The 18,413-nt window shown below is 49.3% G+C and overlaps 1 protein-coding gene across 2 annotated transcripts in view; it reads right to left on the bottom strand.

Annotated features, from left to right (window-relative positions):
• GLT1D1 (glycosyltransferase 1 domain containing 1) overlaps positions 1 to 18,413 on the bottom strand; it is a 455,256-nt gene that overhangs the window by 5,954 nt on the left and 430,889 nt on the right. The window lies entirely within an intron of this gene.

Genomic DNA, 18,413 nt, shown 5'->3' with positions numbered 1-18,413 from the left:
ACGTAAATAAATGTCTGCGCACCTTGGGCATAATGAAAAAAATGATTTTGTGGCCTGAAGCCCAGAAATTAGCAAAATCACAGAGTTGGCTGACACGAAATGGCATTTCGCGATCTACTAAACTCCTTTTGCAGTTTGGAAAGCCAAAGGGGTACCACCGCAAGGAAAGCGGTAAACACATTTTTTTTACAGCCGTGATGCTTTAGGGATTTTCTTTTCCACATTTTGGAATGCCAACTTGGGGTGACAATCTGATGTTCCTTGAAGACCACCATTCCGGTGTCTGTAGCCAGCCACACAGGGTCGCAAATAGTGACCTGCCGAATTAATACCCACTAGAGAGGTGTTCCGCGACTCCCTGCGATTCAAGACTGCGACAACACTTATCAGTACATAGGCTGCATCACAAACTTACAGACAGGTCGCAAAAAGTGGGTGCACGATTTGTAACCAATAATCTGTGACCTGCTTCTTTTGTACATCGGGCCCTTGACTTAGGAACATCTATTTTAGCATCTTTTTTCGGCAACGCCTTGTCTATGAAGTTTCCGGGTTGGGACAGTTTAGGCGTCACCATTTTGCAGTGGATTTTCTCTGTCGTGGAAACAGAGTGGGGCGTAAATGCTCTTCCTCTGCCACAGAAATATCCATAGAAAACGGATTTCACCTTAAGAAACGCGTTGGCAACAGTTCTCTGTGGTTGAGCCAATATTCTGTAAGTCGTTGGAGCTGTGACCAGCCTGGCGGCCGACTCCACATGGGCGTCACTCGTCATTGGGCTAGCGTCATTCCAAGCAGTGGCGGCCCTTCCGCTAAGGCGGATGAGCATCGCCCCACTGAGCAGGTCGAAAAAGGAAAACAGAAAATGATCATAACTCCTTGTTATTATCCTTATCTTTTTCTGTCCTTGCTCAGCTGGTTTGGGGCGGGGCTGCTCTGCTCACAAAGAAGGGCACCGGAGGAGTGGTTTGCCCACATCAAGTGCGCTTGACGCTTTGGTCAGCCGTCTCGCGCCGGTCAAACCTTCATGAGCAGTATGCATGCTCTCCATGCAAAGTTGCATTACAATTACAACCTGCGTGGAGAACATGCCCAGCCTCCCATTCACTGGCTGAGCGCCGAACCGCGGTGCTCAAACCAATCATAATGCTGCATTACAGCCTGCGTGGAGAACATGCCCAGCCTCCCATTCACTGGCTGAGCGCCGAACCGCGGTGCTCAAACCAATCATAATGGTGCTTTACAGTGTTGTGATTGGCTATCGGGAGGCTGGGAGTCGGGTGCTTCCTGCTCTGGAAGTGGGCGAAGATGACCGAGAGGAGGAGGGGCCGGCAGAAAAGTAAGTGTATATTTTATTTTGTTCTTCATTCCCTCCTCCCCCCCAATGACATCATGATGTGCCCCCCTCATGCTGTTAAATACAAGTCGCCACTGATTACAAGGTGCCCACATTTGTGCCAGTGATGCTAAGTAATGGCAGTAGTGACAGGGAGACAGGGGCAGACTCTGTATGCAGGTTTGTCTGGTGTTGTGAACCCACAGACATGGTGCGGGGTGCATGATGCAGGGTGCGGGGTGCATGGTGCAGGGAGTGGGGTGCATGATGCAAGGTGCATGGTGCAGGGTGCGGGGTGCATGATACAGGGTGCATGGTGCAGAGTGAATGGTGAAGGTGCATGGTGCAGGGTGCAGGGTGAAGGTGCAGGGTACTGGGTGCATGGTGTATGGTGCTGGGTGCAGGGTACATGGTGCGGGGTGCAGGGTGCAAAGTCAAAAGCACAAGAGCGATATCAGGATGTTGATAGAAAGATGCACTGTCTCTTTCAAGGGCAGCACAACTGGTGGCGTGGTCCATCTGGAGAACCTGGTATTGCTCCATCACTCATCCTCACACTCTCATTCATGGTTGAGGAATGCCAGGACCTGCCCGCTACCATGCTGATGAAGGGCCCAGACACCAGGCAAGCAAGCCCCCCGTGCAACTACAAGGCTGTGCACATCACTGCTCCCAAAGAAGCCATTGCTGTGGTGGACCAGAAGGAACCAGGTGGCTGTGGATAATCACTTGATCTTAAGGTAACTTTCTCATCTGGGTTGCCATCCAAGGCTCACGAATCCTGCCTGCCACGCTTGAGGACTTCAGATTAAAGTAAGCACTGACACAACCAACACAACAGGTTCTCAAGGGTCTGCGGCACATCTACATGATCCACAATCGTCAACACAGGCAAAAATCTCAAGGAAGGCACCGGTAGCAAGAAAATTGACATAAAATAGACCATCAAGCTGGTCTCAGAGAAGGGTCGCGGCGGCCAGAAGGTGAGGAACAAGAGGGACACCATTCACGGCCGGCTGCTCGTGGGTGTGTGAGTCTCAGGGAGCCGCCGGGCCAGCCACACTCTATGGCGCTGCCACGGCTTATGGTGGGGTGATAGGCACCCTGAAATACCTGCTGAATGAGTGTTCTCCCTGGGTTATCACTTACTGCACAGTTCCAGGTGAGTATCGTCTTCAGTCAGATCACATGAACTCCAGGTGAAGCCGCTGGAAGGACTCTGTGTCGGTCCAATGAGGAAAACAGGAAAAGTGCCACAAGGGAGGCTAGAATTCTTCAGCACTAGAGACTCTGTCTGGAGTCTAAGGCAGGGCGATGCCCACACCCTGCACACGGCTGCACCCACAGATCCAGACCTTGGGGTACGAGAGCCAGAAATTAAAGGAAGCCCCGCAGAAAGCATCGACTGTCGACAAAGCCAGGAGTGGGATTGAGTGACCAGTGGGAGGCGTCCGTCCAATCGACGGCTTCCACGTCACGTCAAGTAAAGCAGAGGCCACGAAGGAGGAGCAACTGTAGTCTCCAAAAAAGTAGAGAGTTATAGAACTGTTCCTGTCGAAATACATAGTGCAGCTAATGAAGCCAGAGTGCCTTAAAATAGCCCTAGAGTAGCCCAGTCACAGCTTTCACTTGGGGACGGTAGTCGCCCACGGTAAAATGACTATCAATTTGGTGAACTCTAAAAACATCTTGCGGGCGCATCGTCTACTTAGAATCCAAAGTCGAGAACCAAGCCCGCCAAAAGAGAGGAAGAGGCAGCACCAACGACGAAGACAACAAAATGATGCCATCAGCGTGTGGCAGAAACCACGTTCTAATGAGGCGGCAAGGCTAGATTATAACATCCATCTGAACAAAAGCAAAAAGGTTTAGTAAACAAGGAGCAAGAAAGTGGTTTTGCCCAAACATATTGAAGCATTCATTTTCAGAATGAACTGAAGATGGAGGGCAGATTACATGATCCACCAAGATCTGTCAGGAGAACAACCCGCGTCTGCAGCAGCGTGGATCGCTGCATCAGCACCGAACGAGACCAAAGAAGCACCTGCAAAGGATGGATGGGGGTACCAAAGCCCACCGGTTTCCTAGCCCTCCGGTAGGTGGTGGCAACCAATGCTGCCTTCAGACCCAACTGGCTCCTTGTGCGACTGCTAATGAGACGTCTCCATCACAACTCTCACTGGAAGCAGGAATGGACCAAGCCAGAGCGAGAAGCCGCCATGCCGTAGGGGACACGCTTTGTGCCCACTCATTATCAGAGTGCCAGGGCTGGACGAGGAGAAGAGGCTGAAAACTGTCCAATTAATAATGTGATGACAAGGAAAGACAGCAGGCAATGCCTCTTGGCCATCGCGCGGGAGAGTCAGGAGCCAGCAATGACTGCGCTCCAGCAAACCACATCCCCGTCGCCTTCCAGACCCGCATCCAGGGACAATGGTACAAACGGACATAAATGAGCTTCTGCTTCCAGACTCCAGCTGCCTGCGACATCAGATTTTAACATGAAAATAATGTAACCCAGAAAAGAGCTGGAAACTGGACAGGACCAGCCCAACAGCCACACACACACAGCGCATCTCTACACCCTGGTACTCCTGGGTGGTGGACCTTACCACCATACAATGATGCTATCACCATCACGTGAAGAGGTTGACCACCAAGCACCCCCTTCCCGGCATACATTGATGCCAATACCACCAGATGAAGACGTTGACCTCCAATAACCCATTCCCAGTATAGATTGAGGCCAACACCCCAAGAAGAAGAGGCTGACCTCCAAGAACCACGTTCCCGGCATACACTGATGCCAACACCACCAAATGAAAAGGGTGAACTCCAAGAACCTGCTTCCTGGGATACATTGATGCCAACACCACCAGATAAAGAGGTTGACCTGCGAGAACCCCATTTCTGGCATACAATGATGCCAACAGTACCCAATGGAGAGGGTGGCTTCCAAGAGCTGTCGCGCAGGTGCTGAGACGACACCTGCAGACACCAGAGCGGTGATATACTGACCGAGGAGGACACTGTTGGGTACCCGTGACTCCCAGGACGCAGAAGGCGTGGCCAAATACACTGCTGATCTACTCTTTAAGTTGACTTTTGGTTGTAATATAAGAGTGCTTGGACATCTGCTATCACTACACAAGTGCACCTGGGTAGAGAAGCTGAAGTCTATCTTTTAATTGCCTCTTTCCCTAGACGGGTCTATAAGAGTCATACACTCATCCAGTGATTAGTGCACAGCCTGGTGCTCCACCCTGCACTCACTTACATGCTGGAAGATTTCACGTGTGAGCCGGATATGTAAAGAGTGTGTGAAGTCCAAATCAAAATGTTTGTGGCAGATACTTCCACGATGCTCCTCCACTATGAGATGATGTTACCTGAAGACTTACCAGACCCCTTTTTTGGCATCTCACCACCAATTATTAATAATTGGTGGATCCATAAACGACCTTAGAGTCAATATATGTGTACGCTTCTGTTTGATTTGGGTTTTCAGGCACTAAATGGTCATTTTGCCACTGATCAACCTGCTCGACCTACATTCATTTCACATCAGGTAAGAAGCATTATTGATTATACAGAATGAATATGCTACTTACCAGTATGCATCTGTTCTTGGCATGTAGGGCTGCTGACATTCATATCTGTGCATAGATCGCCGCCTAGTGTTGAGTCCGGATGTTTGCACGTTGTTGTCCTGGAAGAGTCTTCGAAGTATCCTTGGATAGGTGACTCCTCCCCTGGACTACAGTGCGCATGGGCATCCTCTCCATCCTCAGATTGTTTTTCGCCATTGTGGCAGTGATGGAGTAGATACAGTAAGTGATGACCATGCTATACAGTAATTCTGAGAGCTGCAGCTGCTACAGGCGCCGGGGAGGAGGGAGGGCGATATGAATGTCAGCAGCCCTACATGCCAAGAACAGATGCATACTGGTAAGTAGCATATTCAGTTCGAGGCATGTGGGCTGCTGAATTCATATCTGTGCATAGAATATATAGCAGTGCCCTCTATTAGCGGCGGCTACCAGTGCCAGCTGCAGCGGTCTGAAAAAGGGTTTTGAGAACAGCCTGTCCTACAGCTGCCTGCTGTTTTGATTGCACATCTACACAATAGTGTTTGGTTAATGTGTGTGTAGTGGACCAGGTGGCTGCTCTACATATATCATGCAGGGGAATATTTCCCAGAAAAGCCATGGAGGCCCCTAACTTACGTGTTGAGTGGGCTCGTGGGGGAATAGTTAATGTGCGTTTTGCCTTTTGATAACAAATTTGGATACACTTAACTATCCATCTGGCTATCCCTGCTTTGGAGATGGCGTTACCTTTGTGGTGTGGGGCAAAGGCAACGAACAGTTGTTTTGTCTTCCTAAAGGGTTTAGTCCTGTCGATGTAATACATGAGGGCCCTTTTGACATCTAGTGTGTGGAGTGCCCTTTCCGCGACAGTTTGTGGGTTTTGGAAGAAAACGGGCAGTTCAATAGTTTGATTCATGTGGAACTGCGATATTACCTTGGGCATGAATTTGGGGTTGGTACGTAGTACGACCCTATTGGCATGAACCTGTATAAATGGCTCTTGAACTGTTAGTGCCTGGAGTTCACTAACTCTTCTTAAAGAAGTGATCGCTACCAGGAAAGCTACTTTCCAGGTGAGGAATTGAATCTCGCATGAGTGGAGAGGTTCAAAGGGTGGACCCATCAGGCGTGTGAGGACCAGGTTGAGGTTCCACATTGGAGCCGGTGGGTGGCTTGGTGGAATGACTCGTTTGAGTCACTCCAAGAATGCTTTGATGGCAGGCACTCTGAATAGTGAGAGGTGCTGCCTGGTTTGCAGATAGGCTGATATTGCGGTCAAATGGACACGTATAGAGGTGTACGCCAGATTGCATCGGTATAGGTGTAGGAGGTAACAAATGATGTTTTGGATGGATGCGTCCAGCGGGTTAATGTCATTATTACCGCAATAAATGACGAACCTTTTCCATTTGGCTGCATAGCAAGCTCTTGTAGTGGGTCTCCTGGCCTCCTTGATGATGTCCATACAGTCAGGTGGCAGGTTGATGTAGCCAAACTCTAGGACTTCAGGAGCCAGATTGCCAGGTTCAGCTGTTGCGGATCTGGGTGCTGAATCTCTCCATGGTTCTGCGTCAAATGCGCGGGTTTGATCCGCAGCCTTTGATGCAGCACCACGGAAAGTTCGAGGAAGGTGGTGTACCATGGCTGGCGTGCCCACGTAGGAGCAACTAGGACGAGTGTCAGGGAGTGTTGTCTGAGTTTGCGAGCCACCAGCGGTATCAACGGCGCTGGGGGAAATGCGTACGCAAATCTGCCGGACCAGTTCATCCATATCGCATTGCCCTGCGACTGCGGATGTGGGAACCTGGCGGCAAAGCTTTGGCATTTTGCGTTTTCGCTTGTGGCGAACGGGTCTATCTCTGGATGACCCCACTGCTGGAAGTACGGCTGGAGTACTGATGGGTGTAACTCCCACTCGTGCATCTGGTGGCTGTGTCTGCTGAGCAGATCCGCCATCTGGTTGTCCTTGCCGGGGAGGTGTTCCGCCATGAGGAACATGTTCCTCTGAATGGCCCACTTCCACATGCTCTGAGCCAGATGAGACAACTGTGGAGAGTGCGTTCCTCCCTGCTTCTGTATGTAGTACATTGCGGTCATGTTGTCCGTCCGGATCAACACGACCTTGTTGCACAGATGTACTTTGAATGCCTTCATGGCCAGGAAGATTGCCATCAGTTCCAGAAGGTTGATGTGCATCTTCTTCTGTTGTGTCGTCCATAGTCCCTGCACTGTGTAGTGGAGTACATGAGCTCCCCATCCCTGGAGAGACGCGTCCGCTGTCAGTACTATTTGTGGAACAGGCTCTTGGAACGGTCGGCCCTTGCAAAGGTTTTGTGGATTCCACCAATGCAGAGAGTTGTATGCCCGACCGCTCACCAACACTAGGTCTTTCAACTGTCCTTGAGCCTGATTCCACTGACGTGCTAAGCACTCCTGAAGCGGGCGCATATGTAATCTCGCGTGCGGGACTATGAAAATGCAGGAGGCCATCATGCCTATCAACTGCATGAACACTCGCGCAGGAAGGGAGTGTTGGGGTTTGAACTTGGAAATCAGCATTTGCATGCTGTTGATCCTCACTAAATTTGGCTGAGCTGTGGCCGCCAGAGTGTCTATAGTCGCACCCAGGTACTGTTGTACGTGTGCGGGCTGGAGATGGGATTTTGGGTAATTTAGTGAGAATCCCAGACTGTGAAGGAGGTGAATGGTGCGGGACATGTGGCTGGCACATTGCTGGGCTAACTTCGCTTGAACGAGCCAGTCGTCCAGGTAGGGGTAGACGTGTATGTGCTGCCTCCGTAGATGTGCCGCCACAGTAGCTAGGCACTTTGTGAAATCCCTGGGTGCTGTTGTCACGCCGAAGGGCAGGACTTGGAATTGATAGTGCTGTCCCTGAACAGTGAACCTGAGGTATTTTTTGTGTGAGGGGTGAATGGGTATGTGGAAATACGCATCCTTGAGGTCCAGTGTGGCCAGGAAGTCTCCCTGCTTGAGAAGCGGAAGGACTTGCTGGAGAGTGAGCATGGGAAAGTGCTCGGAAAGAATGTACCGGTTCAGGGGTCTTAGGTCTAGTATAGGTCTGAGTGACCCGTCCTTTTTCGGTATTAAAAAGTAGAGGGAGTACACTCCCGTACCCTGCTCGTGGACGGGTACGACCTCTATAGCGCCTTTTAGAAGCATACTTTGCACCTCTTGCTGTAAGAGCGTTAAGTGCTCTGAGGACATAGGACGGTTTCTTGGAGGTATTGTGGGTGGAGTGGAGGTTAGCTCTAGACAGTAACCGTATTTGACAATATCTTTGACCCACCTGTCCGTGGTGATGGAGTTCCACGTGGACAGGAACCTTTGTAGCCTTCCCCCGACAGGTGTTATGTGGTCGGGAGGAAGGGAGAGGGCGTCACTGCTTGTTCTTGGGGGAGGACCTGGTGTTGCCGTAGCCGCGTCCTCTGCCCTTTGTACTGGAGCCACGATATCCACCCCGGGTGTTTTTATCGTAGGTGGTTTGGGTATTGCCCTTGTTGTATGTCTGCTGTGACCCCTGTCCTCTACCTGCTCCTCTATTTCCGGGGCGACGAAAGGAGCTGCTCCGAAAGGACTGAGTCTGGAGAGCCCCCATGGCCTTTGCAGTGTCCGTGTCCTTTTTTATTTTCTCAAGGGCGGTGTCAACCTCCGGCCCGAATAAATAGTCGGGGTTGACAGGTTGGTTTAGTATATTATTTTGCACCTCAGGTTTGAATCCGGAGATTCGCAACCAGGCATGTCGTCGCAGCATGACGCTTGTGTTTATGGCCCTGGCAGCCGTGTCTGCAGCATCTAGTGCACACTTGATGGAAGCATTTGTGAGTAGCTGTCCCTCTCTGATAAGAATTTCTGCACCTTCTTTGAACGGGTCAGGGAGATGTTGGAGTAGTTGCTCCAATGTGTCATAGTGCGCTCTATCGTAGCGAGCGAGGAGCGCTTGAGTGTTGGCTATGCGCCATATGTTGGCAGCCTGGGCGGCAACTCGCTTGCCAGAGGTCTCTAACACCTTGGACTCTTTGTCCGGGGGAGGAGCGTCACCTGTCGTTTGCGAGTGTGCCCTCTTGCGAGCATTCGCTACGACAATGGAGTCTAGTGGTAATTGGCCTCTGATGTAAGTAGGGTCCCCAGGCGCCGATCTGTATTTCTTATCGATCCTGGGGTTTAACACCCGTGCCCTGGTGGGTTCTTTGAAGATGTCCTTGGCTGGTTTGAGGACTCCTTTCAACATGGGCAGAGTTTTTACATGCCTTTCTGAGGATGCGAAGGTGTCTATAAGAAAGTCGTCCTCGACGGTGTCAGAGTGAAGCTGCACTCCATGATTATTCGCAGCACGTTCAATAAGAGCGTTGAACGCTGCAGTGTCCTCTGTGGGAGATGTTTTCGCCCCATAGAGTTGTGGGTCCTGTGCATCAAGAGGTGCACCCGGGTCTACAGGGTCTCCCCAAGTTTGATCAGGGTCCTGTTGGTCATCAGGGTCTATGTCTCCGTGGTAGGGGACTTGGTCACCCATGTAGTCCTCCAACGCATCCGTGTAGGAGTGTGTGGGAGAGAATGATTGTGGATCCTGGTAGGGCGAGTTGAAAGATTCGCAAAGGACAGGTTCCGAGTCCACAGGCAGCTTTCTTTTTAGTGGGATCCGGAAAGGGTCCAAAGGTGGCTCCGAAGTTATCCTCCGTTCGTGGATAACCATCCTGCCGGTGTTGGCGTCGATGAAATGTGACGGAGACGTCTCAGCAGGTGTAATTGTGGTGTGGGTGACCCGTGTCCTGAGTTGGAACATTTTCGGGGCCGTGGATGGAGGCAGGCCAAAAGTAATGTTGGCTGGCGCCGAAGAGGCTGCTGGAGCTTTTATTGGGCCGGAGCCCGACGTGTCCTGGAGGACTGTTTTGGTTTTGCTGCTTTGTGCTGCAACGGGTCGCACTTGGAGCGCCCTTGAGGCTTTAGCGCCGACCAAGTGTGTAGAGGCGGCCGTGGACTTTTTCGGCGCCGGTGGGTCATCGAGTCGAGGGGCGGGAATGGCCGTCGACGTCTTCGATGCATGAGGCTTTGGTGTTGCCGTGGAAGCGATATGAGACGCAGCTGGCAGTGTGACCTTTGGTGTCGGAGTCGATGGCGTCGGCGCCGGGAGCCGAGCAGGTTTGTTGGCACCGAAGGCCTTTTTCCGTATGTCGACTCCGACGTCGGCCGCTTCAAGTTCGGCACCGAAGTCTCGCTTGGTGCGGTCGGTGCCGACGCGTTTCGCTGGCGTCGAAGGCGTGGAAGGCCTCGATCCGACCAGCGCCACTTTTGGTTTCGGTTTCAATTGAACCGGTGCAGCTTTCGGTTTCGTAGAAGGGAAACCAGCCGGTTTAGGTAATAATGGCTGCCGCTGAATGTCCGAGGCCGGGCCCGAGGGCGGGGCCGAAGAACTGCGGGATAGGTCTCGGGTAAGGCCCGAAGGCGATCCCTCGACCGGAGCCATAGACTGTGGCACTGGGCTTTCTTCGGTCTGAACGGGTAGGCCTTGCTCGTCATTGGAGCTACTCTCTTCGGCCCCTAAGGCCTCATCGTAGTCTCCTACCTCGGTGTCGTCTTCATCTCTGCGAAAGAGTGATTCGTCGACGTCGTCCGATCCGGAGTCGTGTTCGGAAACGGGACTGGAGGGTAGGATCTCCAATTTTTCGACATCTTCGGTCTCGTTGAAGATGTCTGCCGGGGCCGGTGCCGCGTGCTGCGCTTCGAGTCTCGCCGCTCGTCGATTCCGTAGAGTCTTCTTTGAACGGAACCGGGCACAGGCCATGCATGTAGATTCGCCGTGATCCGGCGAAAGGCATTTGTTGCACACCGGATGGACGTCGATGTGGGGATATTTCGCATTGCATACCGGACACCTCTTGAATGGTGTCCTCGATTCCATCGTCGATGTCGTCGATGGGCAGGTAAGATGCGAAAAAGTCGGTACTGAAAGTTAGTAAACTAACAAAGGTAGTATCGAAACCGATCGAGAAAACAGTACCGACGCGAACTAAAGGCCTTTTGGCCTCGACAAAGTTTTTCCTAACTTGAGCTAAGATAGCACATCCGAACCCAATGGCGGAAAAAAACAATCCGAGGATGGAGAGGATGCCCATGCGCACTGTAGTCCAGGGGAGGAGTCACCTATCCAAGGATACTTCGAAGACTCTTCCAGGACAACAACGTGCAAACATCCGGACCCAACACTAGGCGGCGATCTATGCACAGATATGAATTCAGCAGCCCACATGCCTCGAACTTACACTTTTCCATTTCTTCTATTGGTAAGAGCTATGAAATCAAACCCAGGAAAGAAAGCGACCACAAATCATAGGTTTACAATTTTCCTTTAGAACCTGGACAAAAGATGATTCTCTAATCGATAACTCCCTGGTATCTATTACCAGTGTATTATTACATGGAATGTGGAAATGACTGCTAAATTAAAGGCACTTGTAATCCAGGATTTCATAATTGCGATATTAAAGAACTGGGACACCACAGCTAAGACGTAGCTCCTTAATTGGTTAAAAGACTGGGAGTATTTCTTAAATCAAGTTATGCTTCTCATCTCCATAGAGATTAATGTCTGCGAAACCCAACTACAAGATTCTACACAACAAGTCTAGTATACAGCTGAAGAGGGAGTAGCGGAGGTAACTACGCCACTCGTTACTGGAACAATCGACTACGCCGTTGAGATTCATGCATAAAAGAGTTTTAAAAAATCTACCGGAAGAAAGTTCAGGGGTTCCAAGATGCAGCATGAGTGAACCTGCATCCTGCAATGAAGTCAAAACACTCTAAGCGTTTTTGATCCCTGGTCGGCCATGGCTTGAGTCTTATCACCCTGCAACCGATCATTTTATCCCATTTGACAAATGGGAGTAATTTATTATTGAAACATACAACAAGATAACTACGGAGTCATACCCCATGCCTTCAAACTGCAAACCGTAGTTTACAATTACAACCAAAGAAATGGTTGAGTTAATAAAGAACTGCACTAAATAAATTAATTCGGGCACAATTTCTCAATTTTTCTGAAAATAGACAACAGGAAATTACAACTGTAAAAAAATCGTCGCCGGAGGGAAAAAGAAAAAAAATCGGAAAATTCAGCAGGATCAAAAATGGGTCGATATTCAGATTGCAGCCAAACAAATAAACAATCGCTAATACTGGAGCTTAATCCCTGCAAGCCTCACCAGTTCCACCAACTGAATGGGAATCATACCTACAAAACCTATAAAAAATTAAATTTGAGGCAAGTAGGCTCGATCCACGCCTTAAGCAAGCAGGGAAGATATTCTTGATAACACTGCTCCTGGATCTCGGCAAATTGAAAATTACATAAAAAATGCTAGATCTTCTGCTGCAATGGGTCCGGATCAGATCCCAATAAAAGTACTTGAAAGTAACCCAGAAGAATAGGGTAAGTTTTTAGCCCCCCTCTACTCCCACTGCTATGTTACTGGTAAAATCCTGAAATCATGGAAGGGGAGCATCGTAATCCCAATCTATAGGAAGGGCTCTCGGTTGCTTCCCTGCAATTACCGACAGATCGCTCTACTGGACGCTGCAGGGAAGAACTTTGCAGCTAGTGTCCTGGATCATCTTAAAGATTGGGCGTTTTCAGCTGGATTAATCCCCCTAAATCAAGCTGGGTTCCGACAAAAACACTCTGTAATGGACAACATAGCAGCGTTACAAACAGTAACTGCCAAATACGTGATCTTGAAATCTCAGATCGTCTACTCTGTCTTTGTCGACTTCACAGCATTCGACAGAGTGGATAGACCCACACTCTGGGGTAAGCTTAGAAAATTGGGAATCCCGGATAATCTGCTTCATATAATTACATCATTACACTCGGAAACATGGTGTCAAGTACAAATGGGGAAAGAGAAGGGACTCAGACGTCCAATAGTTACACCAAATGGTCTTAGGCAAGGTTGCCTTTTAGCTCCCCTTCTGTTCTCTTTATATCTCAGCGATCTACCAGAATGTTTTACACAAGTCATCAATTTTCACCCAAAAATATCACTAGGCAAGATCCATATTATGATGTACGCCGACGATGTGGTTATATTAGATCTTACAAAAACAACAGTTGATGGACAGAATGCAGAACAATGTCATACATTCACACCAGTACAGAGATCTGGGCTTAAATCCATCGTTTTTTTGCTCACCGTGCCATTCCAGTTTGAACCCAGCCATATGCAAATCAGTCTTGACCCTGTGCCTCATGGGAACAGTCCAGCCCGAACCGCCAAGCCAGGTCCTCCCTGGACTGGAACAAAGCATCCTAGGACCGGTTTCGGGGTTTCACCCCTCTTCAGCCAGGATGGCTTGATTCCAGTGACATAGAGAGCACGGGACGCACGTCTGAGCATACCCGTCCCACTCGGGGTGACAAATGCAAAAACAATAGTTGATGGACAGAATGCAGAACAATGTCATACATTTACCCCAGTACAGAGATCTGGGCCTAAATCCATCTTTTATTTGCTCACCATGCCATTCCAGTTTGAACCCAGCCATATGCAAATCAGTCTTGACCCTGTGCCTCATGGAAACAGTCCAGCCCGAACTGCCAGGCCAGGTCCTCCCTGGACTGGAACCAAGCATCCTAGGATACCGGTTTCAGGGTTTCATCCCTCTTCAGCCAGAATAGCTTGATTCCAGTGGCATAGAGAGCATGGGACTCAAGTCTGAGCATGGGTATGCCCAGACGTGGGTCCCTTGCTCACTTGGCCACTGGATTCAAGCTAGCCTGGCTGATTAGTCAGAAACCGGTGCCAGGATGCTTGTTCCCGGTCCCGGGAAGGCATGGCTTGGCAGTTCGGGCTGGACTGTTCCCATGAGGCACAGGGTCAAGACTGATTTGCATATGGCCATGTCTGAACTGGGGTGGCGGAGTGAGCTAAAGAATGATGATGGATTAAACCCAGATCAGTTGACTGGGGGTGAGTGCTTGCATTCTTCAACACAACGTCCATCATCCCCTTTTGTATTGCTTTATATTAGATCTTACCCCATTCGGCCTACAAAGGAATTTACAAGCCCTCACCAAACTACTGAAGAAAACTTACTAGTGCCACATATACCAAAAACGAAAATAGTTCAGTTCAGAGGAAGAAAACAATATACAAAATACAACTGGACCCTAGGGGGAAAACCGCTAGATGTGGTGAAGGAATACACCTACTTAGGGTGTATATTTACACAAACTTTACAAAACACCCCTCATCTGCAGCACCTGGTCCGTAAAGCTGATGCACACGTCAGGGCTGTCCAACGATTATATTTCGCCTCCGGGCACAGGCATTTCTCCTCTCTTTTACAGGATTTTAAATTCCAAGATCCCCCCTATACTTTCTTACGCCCTCAAATATATCCCAATAAGACAGTGGCAACAAATACAAATTAAAGAAGGGAAAATACTTTGGCAACTGATTAAAGTGCACCAAGCAGTTCATCCACCAGCTCCGCGCCTCGAGCTAGCTATAGGCAGTTCATGGGCCAGAGGGATTACCAACATTATAAGATGGGCCTACAATCTTGTACACGCAGAACAAGCACTTTAAGATCTGTACTAAAAATAGAAACTTTCGACCTAGGATCACCAAAGTACGTTTTTAGTCAAAATCTAGCTATAGCACTTAAATTAACAAACTGTACAACTGATCTGCTGAAATCTTGGTCTCCTGCACACTTGAGGCTTTTCCTAAAACATTTAATGCCGAGGATAAGCTATGATCTTGATATCCAACATTGTTCTAAATTGCACCATTATGAACCTTATGTAGAGACAATAGACTATAAACAAGTGCATCAGTATACTCGTTTTACTTTAAGGCATGGAGTCAGGCGATGCATTATACTACTTCGGCTTGGGATTCTCCCTTTTAAATCATTTACCTTAAAATGGATTTTTAACGAAAATGCCTGTAGTTTATGTGACCTTTGTAACGGAGGTGTGCAAGACTTGAAGCACGTTTTGTTTGTTTGCCCTAATTCGATAGTGGTAGAAGCCAGAAAACGGTATTTAAAATGAATTCAAACAAGATGTATTTGGACAACCACTCAGAGTTTGATTTCGCTTCTTAAGTCACCTCCTAATGAATTTGTGTGTTATAATCTGTTTACATTTTTAAAAACCTTTTTACAATTGTATTAGAATGATCAATTATCAATTTTAAATAACAAATGTATTTTATTATCCTTTTAGAAATTTGTTGTTCTCAGTAGAGAACTAAATCAAATAAAAATAAACTTGACTTGACTTGAAACTTGAGTTAATAAAGAAGTCACATTCATCTGAGGCCGCTCGTTCAGATCCCATCTGCTTCAGGGCGTCTGCAGCCTTAACATGCACATCGATTAACCGATTTACTTGGTGCAGAGGCCAAAATGTCTTTGAAGTACTGGACAGCAAATTCGGACCGGTGATGAAGAATTGCATCACAAAGCCCTGAAGAAGTCCCAAAACGGGACGAAATGCGTTGGCTCCTTCTGGAGGATCAATTTTGTAAAGAATAAAGAATTGCATAACCTACAAAAGTGACTGCATATATTTGATTGTGCTCCACATAACATTGGATTAGAAAACCTGTTGAAAGATAACTGCTGGAAGCCGGAGTCCCAATCCCGCAATACTGTCACCAAAGGCGCGAGACGGGACTCCCCACTCAACGTTAGGCCAAGTAAGGACACCGTTTGAGATAGCCCTGCTCACCCCCTTAGTAGCTTGGCACGAGCAGCCAGGCCTAGCTCCAAGGCACGAGTGTACAGTATGTGCAATCACGCCCACAGCAACCCACTGGTGACACCACAAATGGACTCCACCTGAGTTTGATAAAACGAGTATAAACTTTATATAAAAAGCTATACTATCAGTCCACAAGATATCAACATATAACAACAATCAACATATAATAAAGGGTTGTATTTGTCCCGGCTGGATGGTCGGTTCAAATCCCAACCACCGTTTTCAACATGCTATTCTGGTCGTAATGCTAGAATCACACACGCTTCAACGGACAGACAATAGTGCACTGCGTAACGATACAATCCTGTGCTGCGCAAAGGAGAAATAATACAATGCGTAACAATACACCCCGGTACCTTGCAATGGGAGAAATAATGCACTGCGTACTGCTACAATCATGTACTGCACAATGAAGGAATAATGTAATGCGTCACACCCCAATCATGTACTTTGTAATGAAGAAATAATTGCGATGCGCACTGCTACAATCATGCGCTTTGCAATTAAGGAATAATGCACTGTGTACCACTACAATCATGTACTTTGCATTTAAGGAATAATGCAATACGTAGCTACAATCGTACTTTGCAATGAAGAAATAATATATCAAAAACGAAAGGGGGGGCGTAACGGGCTTTTTGAGGAGGTCCAGCTGAGTGTGCCCTAAAGTGTACGCTCCTGCGTCGAGTCGGCTGGTGCAATACCCGACTATCGGGTATTACACCAGCCGACTCGACGCAGGAGCAGCCCGATGATGACACGATACATCCTGAGGGGTACGTGATTCACGACATCCTGATGGTTGTGTGAGGGCCACAATATCCGACAATTAAAATCCTTTGTTCAGCACATGGATTGTCTCATCCCCTTTGTAAAGGAACAGCTTTGTAATTAATTTTCTGTAATGAAGAAATAATGCAATGCGGGCCGCTACAACCCTGTACTTTGCAAGAGAGAAATAATGCAATGCGTAGCGCTACAATCGTGTACTTCGTTATGAAGAAATACTGTCAGGAGTCATAAGAAAGTCCGGCATTCGTTAGCAGCAACGTTGGCAATGTGTATTATGACAGTCAGCCTCTTCAATAACAGTTGCCCCCACATGGATCAACGATGACATGAATCACAGCTTCTCACTCTGGCCCCAGTACTGCCACTCCTTTGGTTAGTACGGGCCCTAATCTGAGCCAAAGCAAAGGCTCACATCGCCAGAAGGAATGAGAGGCCGAGCGAGTGTCCCTCCGAGCCCGCACCCCGCAGAGGCAGTGTTCCATGATACCTGGGGGCGCGACCCCACTCTCCTCTGCTCCTTCAACGGACTGGGCCTTCCGTGTAGAACTTCCTCAATGGGCCTAAGCGGCTTGGCCGGGCAGCTCAGCTCCTCTTGGGCTGCCGGTCCAGGCCGCGACTGTTAGGAAGGTCTCAGGCGGCCATAGGGCACACGTAACCGACACCCCTCAGACTACGCTACTCTGGGTGCACGTTCACCACAGCACCCTCTGGGTCTCTTCTGGCACGAAACCACACACACAATGCTAATGAGTCCTTACATTGACTCAGAGTGCACGTTCACCAGGAAGTCCTTCCTGCGGTCTCAGTTGGCACCAAGACACGCACACCGCGCTGAGGAGACTTACTTTCTTCCGGTGCACACGATGATCAGCCGATCACCTCCACAGTCCCAGGTTGCACCAAAGCACGCAAACTGCTTCACTGAGACTTACTTCAACTCCGGTGCTCTGATATCCAGGCACTCTTCACCAACGCCTTCGGCCCGCTTCAACACGCTCACCGGGTCCGAGCCTCACTTCTCCTCCGGTCCACTCGATGACCAGATGCTCCTCACCAATGCTTCCGGTGCACCCCGACACACACCCTGCGCGTCTGAGACTCACTCCTCCTTCGATGCACGCGCCGACCAGGCACTCTTCACCAGCGCCTGCGGTGCATCACGACACGCACTCTGCGCGTCCGAGTCTCACTTCACCACCGATGCACACGCTGACCAGGCGCTCTTCACCAACACCTGCGGTGCACCACGACATGCACCCAACACGTCCGAGTCTTACTTTTTCTTCCGTGTGTCCAAGATCACAGGGCACACCTTCCGAGGGTCTCAAGCTGCCACAACACGCGCCCACCGCGTTGCTTGAAACTTCTCCAGAAACTTTCATGTTCCTGTGTTTCCAAACAGGGAGCCTGCTCACCTCGAGCCCTTGGAGTTACAAGACACAGCACAAACCACAGTCTTCTTCAAGCAGGGGGATCCATTGCACACAGCACAGTCCCAACAGCCTCTTCCTTGGTTAAAACAGCAAACTGCAGACCAGCCCCAGATCGCGAAGCAAGTGTTGGTCCTTCCCAGCAGTCTCTTCAGTTGTTCCTTCCTTAGCAGAGGTTCCTCTTGACCACAAAATGGGTCTAAGCCTTTTCAGTCTCAATCCATTTCTATTCGAACGTTCAGGGGCCTCAGCTCTCATAGTTATACCCCTAAATGTCTTTGAAGTTTGTTGTGTTCAGGGCTCCCTGACCCCTGCCTAGTCAGTTCTGGGTGTCTTCCCCCCAGTGTCTCCTTTCTCCCTTTGATAGTGGGGGTCTGGATCCTTAATCACTCAGCAGGAGATGGGTCAATTGGTTTATGGCACCAGCCCAGGCCTTTTCACCTCCCGGGCTTCTCCTCCCTCTACTCTCCAGA

This window comes from Triturus cristatus, chromosome 11 (assembly GCF_964204655.1).
Source record: "Triturus cristatus chromosome 11, aTriCri1.1, whole genome shotgun sequence".
NCBI lineage: Eukaryota > Metazoa > Chordata > Amphibia > Caudata > Salamandridae > Triturus > Triturus cristatus.
Note: the sequence above shows the minus strand (reverse complement) of the source record. Positions and strands in the feature narration are given on the sequence as shown.